Below are 13,361 nucleotides of genomic sequence, written 5' to 3'. Positions count from 1 at the left end.
TCCAGAATGTCTAGTTCTTTACAGTAGGTCAGAAAAGAGGTTTAAAAATTTGCATTTTTATACAACTTTCAGATGATGCTGATTCTGGTGGTCTGAGGATCACACTTTGAAAATCACTTTATCTTTAAGAAGCTTACCTTTTACATTTAGATATACAATATGCCTGGACTTGATTTTTGTGTGTGCTATGAAATGGGGATAAAAGTTAATTTTTTCCATGTTAGTCAATTGACTAAAAATGATGATATAAAGCACCAATTATGTTGTAATTTAAGTGCCTATATGTATAATGACCTGTTGCTGAACTCCTTATTTTTTCCCAATATTCTGTGAGTCTATCCTTGTGCCAATGTAATGTAATTGAGTAATCTTAATTACTTTAGATTTAATAGATCTTGATAACCACTACTCATCCAGCTATGTTGTTGTTGTTGTTTTTTTTTCAAGTGTATCTTGTAAAAGAGGAAAAATTGTAAGAAAACAATACAGAAGTACAGGCTTTTTGGAAGCTAAGGGTTGCTTACTGTCTCTGAAGTCTAAATATCTGTGAGACATCTCTGTTAAAAAGAAAATACAGCCCTAACTGGTTTGGCTCAATGGATAGAGCGTCGACCTGTGGACTCAAGGGTCCCAGGTTCGATTCTGGTCAAGGGCATGTACCTTGGTTGCAGGCACATCCCCAGTAGGGGGTGTGCAGGAAGCAGCTGATCGATGTTTCTCTATCATCGATGTTTCTAACTCTCTATCCCTCTTCTTTCCTCTCTGTAAAAAAATCAATAAAATATATTTTAAAAAAATACATTTGCAAGTCAAGAGGATTTTGAAAAGTGAAGAAAATAAGATATTGAAAAGTGAAAATGTCCAGTGTATGGGCTGAATTTGTTCTCCCTAAAATTTATATGCCGAAGTCCTAACCCCCAGTATCTCAGAACGTGACTGTATTTTGAGAAAAGGCCTTTATGGAGATCATTTAATTAAAACCAGGCCTTTGTGCTCCCACGATGAAGCATTTTGGATAATCATCCAGAAGTTGGATGATCTTAAGGAAGTAGTTGGACTTCCAGGTGTGCACAACGGAATGGTGATGTGAGCACACATCAGGGATTGCCACGCAGGGTTTAAAGACGATGTCACTCGAAACAAACCTGCTGACACCTTGATCTTAAACTCTGTCCTCTGAAACTCTAAGAAATACATTTTTGGTGTTTGAGTCACTCAGTCTATGGCAACCCTAACAACCCTAGGAAACCAATATATCTAGTGTTGGCAAAGTTTTCTTCTAGATGATTAGTCATTAAGCAAAGTAGGAACAAGTATATAACAGGCATTGCAGGATAATAATTAAATATTAAGGCAGCATTTTCAGAACATATTAGGGAAATAACAAAATCGTCTTAAAAACATATAACAAAGAGTCTCTTCACCTACTTTCTATCTGATAATAAGAGCCTTGACAAAATAAATTAGAAAAAGAAAGAAAATACTAAATGCAATCTACCAAAAGAGGCACCTGACAGGTATGTGAATTTTTATCACTATCTAGTGATTGCTAGAACAGTGAGAACTATTAAGCAGTATAACAATCAATGTTCTCAAACCAAGAATTCTCATCAGTTTTTAATTGAGAAGTTAGGTTATATCTAACACACAGGTATTGTTGCTTGTTATATAGGTTTATTTTTAATACTTTAGGTATCTTTATAAATTAAAAACCAGTTGAAATATTTTCATGGATATACAGGTCTCACTGCCAAGGTCTGACATAATCATTGCAGCCAATAATCTGATGCTCTAATTGAACAAAGCCACGTAAGTATTGCAAATATATAGTAGATAAAACAGATTTTTAAAAAATGTGTTTTTATTGATTTTTTTTAGAGATGAAGGGAGAGGGAGAGCGAGATAGAAACATCAATGAGAGAGACATCAATCAACTGCCTTCCTGCATGTCCTCCTAATAGGGACTGAGGCGGCAACCTGGGTATGTGCCCCGACTAGGAATTGAACCTGGGACCTCTTGGTTCATGGGTCAGTGCTCAACCACTGAGCCACACTGGCTGGAAAGATAATACCTTTGAGACTCATTCCATCCCTGTACTTTCCATCACATGAGAATTATCACAGTCTTCTCAAGTTATGTTTTGTGCCATCATTCCAGAAATAAAATCCGTAACTGTGATTTACATATTACACTCAGGAATTTAAGGGCCATGCAATAAAACTATGCTTGAGCGTTGAAAGTGAGTGAGGAAGGAAAGACTGAGGTAATAGTGAATGGACAGGGACTATGAGAAAATGGAGAGCAGGCTGAGAGCTGTGCTGGAGCTAAATGGAGAATGACTGCTAAGACATGCAGAAGTGAGAAACAAGGAAGGACCAAGATATGGAAACAAGTCAAGTGCCCATCAATAGAGGATGGGTAAGAAAGTGGTAGCACAGATATACAATGGAATATTACTTGGCCATAAAAAATGAATGAAATCTTACCATTTGTGACAGCATGGTTGGGTCTAGAAGGTATTATGCTAACTGAATTAAGTCAATCAGAGAAAAACAAATACCAAATGACTTCACTTATACATGGAATCTAAAGAACAAAATTGAAACAAACTCATAGATACAGGAAACAGACTGCCAGTTGCCAGAGGGGAGGAGGGTTGGAGGAATGGTTGAAAAAAAAAAGAGAGATTAAGAAGTAAAATTGAGCCCAACTGGTGTGGCTCAGTGATTGAGCAACCAATGAGCCAGAAGGTCATGGTTCAATTCTGGTTAGGGCACATGCCTGGCCTGTGGGCTCCCTCCCCATTGTGGGGTGTGCAGGAGGCAGCCAACCAATGATTCTCTTTCTTCATTGATGTTTCCATATTTCTCTCTCCCTCTCCCTATGCATCTGAAATCAATAAAAATATATTTTTAAAAAAGAAGTAAAATTGATAGTTACAAAATAGTCACAGGAATGTAAAGTACAACACAGGAAATATAGTTAATAATACTGTGGTAACTATATAAGGTGCCAGGTGGGTACTGAAAATATTGGAGGGAACACTTCGTAAGGACATAATTGTCTCATCACTATGCTGTATACCTGAAATTAATACTACTAAATAGAAACACTTTATAAGGATACTAGGGGCCTGGTGCATGAAGATTCGTGCATGGGGTGGGGGTGGGGAGGCTCTCAGCCCAACCTGCACCCTCTCCAATCTGGGAGCCCTCGGGGGAGCCCTCTCATATCCAGGAGTTTCTGTCTGTCTTTGCAATCATATGAATGAATTGTCAGAGATCCCCAACCCAGTTTGGTTTGTTGCTCACAGAAGTTGCTGGGCATAGAAGCATTTTTTTTCTTTGCTTCATTGGTGGAGATTTCCTAGAAGTTTTAGGATATCTTCCCTTTAATTTTTCCTAGACACTCTGATTTTACTTATGTCTCTCATCTTTGCTTTCCCTCCATCCCCCACTGCAACAGTAACTTGCTTCAGGCTCACTTTCCTCTAGTGTCTAGGAAATGGGTCTGCCACCAGAACTATGATTCCCAGCATTGCTGGAGCTCCCTGTGCTCTGGGCTTCCACTTGCAGTCCTGGGGCTGCCATCAGAACTACTATTCCCAGAATTCCTGGTGCTCCCCACACTGGGAGCAACTGAGGCTAGCCACAGCCCCCCAAGCCTCCGGCTCTCCTGCTCTGCACTCCACCCAGCAACCGAGGGAGCCACATCCCCCCAAGGGAACGACCGAGGGAGCAACTGAGGAAGCCATGTCCCCCCAAGCTGCCGGCTCTCCCGCTTCTGCTCTCCGCCCGGCGCCTATGTATGCAAATCAACCCACCATCTTTGTCGGGTTACTTTGCATATTCACCTATTCACCCTGATTGGCTGGTGAGCGTAGTGAAGGGCTGGTCCATTTACATGTTTCTCCTTTATTATATAGGATAATCGTCTTACAACTATGTTGTACACCAAAAACTAATACTAAATAATATTCAACATGAACTAATTGAAAAGTAAAGTTTAAAAAAATGAGGGAAAAGCAAAATGGGGAGGAAGAGCACATGAATGGGGAGAAAAGGAAGCCCAGGAAGACACACAGAATGCTAGAGGGAAAGGTGACAAGATTAGAAAACATTTACTTCTTTTAACCCAGTTATTTTACAGATAAGAAAACTGAGGCCAAAAAGATGGCAGTTGGCAGGACAGAGGTGAGGGATAGGAAGTGAGTGAGTGAGGGGATGAAAAGAGTGTGTGTGGATGTGTGTGGTGTGTGTGTGAGTGAGTGAGTGAGTGAGTGAGTGAGTGACAGTTAAATCCGGCAGGAGCAGCAGAGGCTGGCAGACCAGGCTCTCTGGGACAGGGAGAGACTACCATCGCTGCGGCACTCCCTGCACTGTGGGACTCGGGCACAGAGCCCACGCCATCTTGAAGGGGAGAGCAGCCTCTTCTAGGAACTCATCAGCACCACCACCCAGACAGGCCTGGGATACTGCTAGCTACCCAGCAGCCACTCCAGCCAAAATCCTGCTGCCCCACCCGCAGACTCACAGACCCTGGGATCCCCACCTCCAAAGGAGCACCAAGTCCGCAGCAGTAAGTGCAGCCTCCCCCTCCCCAGTGGCAGACCTCAGACATCGCATTCGCGTGTCTCCAGCACGCAGGTCTCTGAGGCACACCACTCCATAGACTTCTCTTAGGAGTCACTGTGAGCCTCAGCTGGGTGTGATTTTGTACAGACACAGGCGCATTGCCCCCCAGTAGAAATTCTGAATTCTCTCTGCCTGAATAACTGCCCCCACACACGCAGCTACACAATTTAAGTGCCAGGGTCCTTCAGCACCAGGGCCCCTCAGAGTACATCAGAGCTCAGCGCCCAGCAAATGCACTGCCACAGTTGCTCACTCCCCCTGAGCCCATCTATCCACAGGGCACTTTGGGAAGCTACAGTGAGCCTCCGCTGGGTCCGATCTTAGACAAATAGGGATGCACTCCCCTGGGCAGTAGAAATTCTGAATTCACCCATCCTGGATACCTGCCCAAAGATGCCTCAATTAAGCGTGCCAGGGCCCTTCAGAGTGCTTCAGTGCACCTGCGCTAGCAAACTCACTGCAGGTGCTCCTGTGTGCCACCACTGGGAACGCGCGCCTATCCACCACAGGTGCATCAGCAAAAACTGAGTTTTCCCACCCCACAGCTGCAGAACTCTGGACACTACAGTTGCATGCTTTTCCAGCGTCCAGGTCTCCCAAGACTACCGCTCCACAGGCAGGCCTGGGGCCCCGCTGTGAGCCCCGCTGGACACACACTTAAACAAACAGGGGTGCACTGCTGGGCTGTAGAAACGCTGAATTCCCTCTTCTGGGATACCTGCCCACAGACACTGCAATCCAGTGGCTTCAGTGCCAGGGCCCTTCAGAGAGTATCAGTACACCCTGCAGGCAAACACACCACAGGTGCCCCTGGGAACTGCTGCTGGGATCCCCTGTATCCAACCACGGAGGCAGCAGCAAAAGCTGAGTCTGCCCACCCCACAACTATAGAACTCTGGACACCACAGTCACGCCTTTCCAGAACGCAGGCCTCCTGAGCCCCACCACCCCAACAGACAGTTCCTCGGTGCCACTGTGAGTCCCACCTGGGCACGCATGATTTCAACCAAGGGCACAAGACAGCAAAAATTGGGACACCCCATCCACGGCTGCTGACTTCTAGACACCTCAGTTGCACCTTTCCAGCTCGCAGGCCTACATCAAGAGAACCCAAATAGCTCAAGTAGGGAGCTACACTAGACTACCAAGCCCAGGAGACCTGAGAGGTCACACCAGTAGCACCATACCCAAAAGAAACTGGGTAGCAAAGCAATCAGAGCTACAATTAAAACATTACAGCAAAACATGGGAAGACAAAAAAGCAATCCACAAAGGAAAGGAAAAGAGTAATCACCAGAAAGGGAGTTAAATGAAATTGAGGCTACTAACTTATCAGAGAAAGAATTCAGAGTAATGGTTATAAGGATGCTCAAACGGCTGGATGACAAATATATACAACTCAATGAGAATTATAAGGAGCTGAATGAGAATGTTACCAACATGAAAAGGAACCAAGAGGAAATGAAGAATGACATAGCTGCAATAAAGAACACAATGAACGGCTTAAACAGCAGACTAGAAGAGGCTGAGGATCGCATCAGTGAATTGGAAGACAAGGTAGGAAAAAACACACAAACACAGGAGCAACTGGAAAAAAAACTTAAAAAGCAAGAGGAGAGCCTAAGGGAGCTTTGGGACAACGCAAAATGAAACAACATTCGCTTAATAGGGGTACCAGAAGGAGAGGAGGAGAAGCAAGGAATAGAAAATGTGTTTGAAGAAATAATGACAGAAAACTTCCCTGATACTGGCAATAAAAAAACTACACAAGTCCAAAAAGCACATAGAGTGCCAAACAAGATGAACCCCAAAAGACCAACACCAAGACACATCGTAATTAAATTGGCAAACACCAACGACAAACTAAGAATCTTAAAGGCTGCCAGAGAGAGACAGAAAGTTACCTACAAAGGATCTCCTATTAGAATATCAGCTGACTTCTCACCAGAAACAAACCAGGCAAGAAGAGAATGGAATGAAATATACAAAGTGGGAGAGACCAAGATGGCGGCATAGGTAAACACCGGAGATTGCTGCCGCAAACAACCACTTCAAAAATACAACTAAAAGACAGAACGGACATGACCCAGAACCACAGGAAGGCTGGCTGAGGAGAGACTCTTCAACTAGAAGGAAAGAGAACAGCATACCGAGGCTCAGAGGAGGCGCAGTGTGGAAAATACAAAGGTGCAGAGGTGCACGCGCAAAGCGGGCTGGTGGCTGAGGGCGTGGTTGTCGTTTTCAATCAGGAGGGAGTCTCAGACTCTGAGCTCCAGATTCGGGCGAGTCTCTAGGGACTCAGACTCAAACAGGAGAGGCGGGATTGTCTGGCATCAGTTGGAACGTGAGGGCAGCTTTCTCTCCGAGGTTTACAGCGGTTGCTGGGGTTCTGAGAAGCAGAGCCTCTGGAAACGGGACTGAGAGCAGCCATAACCACTCCCTCCGCCCGCCCTGTTGAGCCCGCCCCGCCCAAGCCCTGTGCAGAGCCATTTGCCGGATAGCCTCAGGCAAAGGCTAGATTAGCACCTCTCCAGAGGACAGAAGTTTTCCCACTGCAAATACAGGTGATTCTCACAGCCAGTCGGTCTGGTGGTCGAATCCCTCTAGTATTAACTACAACAATCAAGGCTTAACTAGAACAAGACTGCGCACAAAGACCACAAGGGGGTGCACCAAGAAAGCATAAAAAATGCGGAGACAAAAAAACATGACAGAAATGGAGGATATAGAGCTAAAAAAACGCAGTTTTGAGGGCTTGCAATAATGTGCTAGAAGCTGCCAATAAACTTGATGAGAGCCTCACGAAATCTAATGAGACCCTCGATGCTGTGATAAAGAACCAACTAGAAATTAAGAATACACTGACTGAAATAAAGAATATTATACAGACACCCAATAGCAGACCAGAGGAGCGCAAGAATCAAATCAAAGATCTGAAATGCGAAGAAGCAAAAAACACCCAACCGGAAAAGCAAAATGAAAAAAGAATCCAAAAATACGAAGATAGTGTAAGGAGCCTCTGGGACAGCTTCAAGTGTACAAACATCAGAATTATAGGGGTGCCAGAAGATGAGAGAGAACAAGATATTGAAAACCTATTTGAAGAAATAATGGCAGAAAACTTCCCCCACCTGGTGAAAGAAATGGACTTACAGGTCCAAGAAGCGCAGAGAACCCCAAACAAAAGGAATCCAAAGAGGACCACACCAAGACACATCATCATTAAAATGCCAAGAGCAAAAGACAAAGAGAGAATCTTAAAAGCAGTAAGAGAAAGAAACTCAGTTCATCACCACTAAACCAGTATTATACGGAATGCTGAAAGGTATTCTTTAAGAAGAGGAAGAAGAAAAAGGTAAAGATACAAATTATGAACAACACACATGCATCTATCAACAAGTGAATCTAAGAATCAAGTGAATAAATAATCTGATGTACAGAATGAACTGGTGATTATAATTAATCAGGGACATAGAAAGGGAATGGACTGACTATTCTTGGGGGGGAAAGGGGAGTGGGAGACGCGGGAAGAGACTGGACAAAAATCGTGCACCTATGGATGAGGACAGTGGGTGGGGAGTGAGGGCGGAGGGTGGGGCGGGAACTGGGAGGAGGGGAGTTATGGGGGGAAAAAAAGAGGAACAAATGTAATCTGAACAATAAAGATTTAATTTTAAAAAATATATACAAAGTGATGCAAAGCAAGGGAATGAATCCAAGAATATTATACCCAGCAACACTATCATTCAAAATTGAAGGTGGAATCAGGAGATTCACAGACAAAAAAGCGCTAAGAGAGTTTATTACCACCAAGCCGGCAATGCATGAAATGCTAAAGGGACCACTGTAAAAAGAAGAAACAGAAAGACAAAAAGAAACACAAACATTAAGAATAAAAATGACCACAAACAAGTACTTTTCAATAATAACATTAAATGTAAATGGACTCAATGCTACAATCAAAAGGCACAGGGTAGCTGAATGGATAAAAAAAAAAAAAGACCCATATATTTGCTGTCTGCAAGAGACCCACCCCAGAACAAAGGATTCACACAGACTGAGAGTGAAGGGATGGCAAAAAAATTTTCAGGCAAATGGAAATGAGGAAAAAGCTGGGGTTGCGATACTTATACCTGACAAAATAGACCTCAAAGTAAAGGCCATAACAAGAGATAAGGAAGGCCACTACATAATATTAAAGGGAGCAGTTCAACAAGAAGATATAACTCTGGTAAACATATATGCACCCAATGCAGGAGCACCCAAATACATAAAACAACTTCTGGAAGATATCAAGGGAGAGATCAATAGCAATACAGTCATAGTAGGGGACTTTAATACCCTACTGACACTACCTGATAAATCCTCTAAACAAAAATCAGCAAAGAAACAGCAATCCTAAATGACTCACTAGATCAGATGGACTTAATTGACATCTTCAGAATATTTCACCCCAAAGCTACAGAATATACATTCTTCTCCAGTGCACATGGGTCAATTTCAAGGATAGACCATATATTAGGACACAGGCAAAGTCTCTTTAAATACAAGAGAATAAAAATCATAACAAGCATCTTCTCAGATCAAAATGGCATAGAACTAGAAATCAACTACAATAAAAACATTGAAAAAAATCAAACATTTGGAGGCTAAATAGCATGCTATTAAACAATGACTGGGTTACCAGAAAGATCAAAGAAGAAATAAAAAGCATCCTGGAAACAAATGACAATGAAAATACAACAATCCAAAATCTATGGGACACAATGAAAGCAGTCCTGAGAGGGAAGTTCATAGCTCTACAGGCCTACCTCAAAAAACAAGAAAAACTGGTAATAAATGATCTAACCCTACAACTCAAAGAGTTAGAAAGAGAGCAACAAGAAAAGCCCACAGTTTCCAGAAGGAAGGAAATAATAAAGATCAGAGCAGAAATAAACAACATAGAGACCAAAAAAACATACAAAAGATCAATGAAACCAAGAGCTGGTTCTTTGAAAGGATTAACAAGATTGATGAACCTCTCGCCAGGCTCACCAAGAAACAAAGTGAGGGGACCCAAATAAACAAAATCAGAAATGAAAGAGGTGAAGTAACAACAGACCCTACCGATATACAAAGGATTGTCAAAAAATACTACGAACAACTCTACTCCAACAAACTGGACAACCTCGATGAAATGGACATATTCCTAGAAAAATACAAGCTTCTAAAACTCAATCAGGAAGAATCAAAAAACCTGAATAGGCCAATAACTATGGAAGAAATTGAAGCAGTCATCAAAAAGCTTCCAGCAAACAAAAGCCCTGGACCAGATGGCTTCACAGGGGAGTTTTACCGAACATTCAAAAGAAGAACTAAAGCCAATCCTCCTCAGACTATTCCAAAAAATTCAAGGGGAAGGCACACTTCCAAGCTCCTTCCATTACCCTAATCCCAAAACCAGATAAAGACACTACAAAGAAAGAGAATTACAGGCCAATATCCCTGATGAACTTAGATGTCAAAATCCTCAACAAAATTCTAGCAAACCGGATCCAGCATTATATTAGAAAGATCATACACCATGAACAAGTGGGATTTATTCCAGGAATGCAAGGCTGGTACAATATCCGCAAATCAATAAACGTGATACATCACATAAACAAGTTGAGAGACAAAAATCACATAATCATATCGATTGATGCAGAAAAGGCATTTGACAATGTCCAACACCCTTTCTTGATAAAAACTCTCAGCAAAATGGGAATAGAGGGATCATACCTCAACATAATAAAAGCCTTATATGACAAACCTACAGCCAACATCATACTGAATGGGCAAAAACTAAAATCATTTCCCTTAAGAACAGGAACAAGACAGGATGCCCACTTTCACCACTCTTGTTTGACATAGTACTGGAAGTGCTAGCCAAAGCGATCAGACAAGAAGAAATAAAAGGCATCAAAATTGGAAAAGAAGAAGTAAAATTGTCATTATTCACAGATGACATTATACTGTACTTAGAAAACCCTAAAGACTCCATCAAAAATTATTAGACCTAATAAATGAATTTTGCAAAGTAGCAGGATACAAAATTAATGCCAAGAAATCTATGGCATTTTTATATGCCAATAGTGAACTTACAGAAAGAGAAATTAAAAAAAACAATCCCATTTACCATTGCACTAAAGAAATTAAGATACCTAGGAATAAACTTAATTAAGGAGGTAAAAGACCTCTACCCAGAAAACTACAGGACATTGAAAAAAGAGATAGAGGAAGACATAAACAGATGGAAGAACATACCATGTTCATGGATTGGCAGAATCAACATCATCAAAATGTCCATACTATCCGAAGCAATCTATAGATTCAATGCACTCCCCATTAAATTACAAATGGCATATCTCACAGATCTAAAAAGAACTCTCCAAAAATTTGTCTGGAATAAAAAACACACACAAACAAAACCTGAATAGCTGCTGCTATCCTGAGAAAGAAGAACAAAGTAGGTGGGATCTCAATACCAGATATCAAGCTTTATTACAAAGCCACTGTTCTCAAAACTGCCTGGTACTGGCACAAGAACAGACATATAGACCAATGAAATAGAATAGAGAACCCAAAAATCGACCCAAACAACTATGCTCAATTAATATTTGACAAAGGAGGCAAGAACATACAATGGAGTCAAGATAGTCTCTTCAATAAATGGTGCTGGGAAATTTGGTCAGACACATGCAAAAAAATGAAACTAGACCACTAACTTACACCGTACACAAAAATAAACTCAAAATAGATAAAGGACTTAAACGTAAGACGGGAAACCATAAAAATATTAGAGGAATCCACAGGTAGCAAAATCTCAGATATATGCCAAAGGAATTTCTTCACTGACACAGCTCCTAGGGCAATGGAAACTAAAGGGAAAATAAACAAATGGGACTATATCAAAATAAAAAGCTTCTGCACAGCAAAAGAAACCATCAATAAAACAACAAGAAAACCCACTGCATGGGAGAACATATTTGCCAATGATATCTCTGATAAAGGTTTAATCTCCAACATTAACAGGGAACTCATACAACTTAACAAAAGGAAGATAAACAAACCAATCAAAAAATGGGCAACTGACCTAAATAGACACTTTTTGAAAGAGAACATACATAAGGCTGAGAGACATATGAAAACATGCTCAAAGTCACTAATCATTTGAGAGATGCAAATCAAAACGACAATGAGGTACCATCTCACACCTGTCAGAATGGCTATCATCAACAAATCTACAAATGATAAATGCTGGCGAGGATGTGGAGAAAAAGGAACCCTCGTGCACTGCTGATGGGAATGCAGACTGGTGCAGCCACTGTGGAGAACAGTATGGAGTTTCCTCAAAAAGTTAAAAATGGAACTCCCATGTGACCAAGTGATCCCACTTCTATATCCCAAGAAACCAGAAACACCAATCAGAAAGGATATATGCACCCCTATGTTCATAGCAGCACAATTTACAATAGCTAAGATTTGGAATCAGCCTAAGTGCCCATGAGCAGATGAATGGATTAAAAAACTTTGGCACATCTACACAATGGAATACTATGCTGCTGTAAAAAGGAAGGAACTCCTACCATTTGCAACAGCATGGATGGAGCTGGAGAACATTATGCTAAGTGAAATAAGTCAGTCAGAGAAAGATAAATATCACATGCTCTTATTCATTTGTGGATTATAATGAACGACATAAACCATGAACTAAAACAGATGTAGAGACAGAGAAGCATGGATCAGATGCTCAAAACTCAGAGGGAAGGTAGGGGAGGGTGGGAGTGAGGGGGAGAGATCAACCAGAGGACTTGTATGCATGCATATAAGCATAAGCGATGGATGTGGACAACAGGCGGTGAGGGTGAGGGCAGGATTGGGGGGATGAGAGGACATTAGGGGGATAAGGACACATTTGTAATATCTTAATCAATAAAGGGAAAATAAATTTTTTAAAAAAGAAAAGAAAACTGAGGCCAGAATGCTGATGTGTTTTTTTTAATTCACTGCATCCAGCAGGTGTCTCATCCAGGAATTTATCTTGACTCTCCGTCCTAAGATCCTTTTAGGGCAAGAGACTTGCTTGGAAGGGCAAGAAGCACTCACATCAGATAAACATAGAGGCTGGAAGCCAGAAAGAGGTTAGAGGAAAAAGAAGAAGCTCAGTAAAAGGCCCATGAGTGTAAGAGGCAGTGGGTTTCTCTAGCAGGGAAGTTGAGGTTACTGCTGCTGGGGAGGGGGAATTCAGAGTGTGTGAGACTGTGTGGGAGGGGAGCTCCGGTCAGGTTTCTGAGGAGAGCTTTAGAGGACAGAGACATTCCAGAGCTCTGATGGTGTTTGAGGAGCACCATGTAACAGCTCTTAGAACATGAGCATGCTTGTAGCCTAAGCACCAATAGACCAAGAGGAGGGATTTCCAGGGAGGTCTGAAGACACAGGGGAAAACAGGGGCATCCTGCCCTGGCCAGTGCGGCTCAGTTAATGGAGGGTAGTCCTGGGCACCAAAAAGGGGGCAGGACAGTAAACAAGAGTATGTGCTCCCCTGAGGTGGTTACACCTGAGAGGGGTCTGGAAAAGATTACTTTTGACATTTCAAAGGTGTGTTCATCTAGATGCACAAGAACAATGGACAGAGCTTGCTTAAGGCAAAGATACACCCGTTATAGACCTGGAGCATGACTACCCATTGTGACCTGCCTAGT

Source organism: Myotis lucifugus, unplaced genomic scaffold (genome assembly GCF_000147115.1).
Source record: "Myotis lucifugus unplaced genomic scaffold, Myoluc2.0 scaffold_3, whole genome shotgun sequence".
NCBI classification, from domain to species: domain Eukaryota; kingdom Metazoa; phylum Chordata; class Mammalia; order Chiroptera; family Vespertilionidae; genus Myotis; species Myotis lucifugus.
This window is presented reverse-complemented; position numbering follows the sequence as displayed.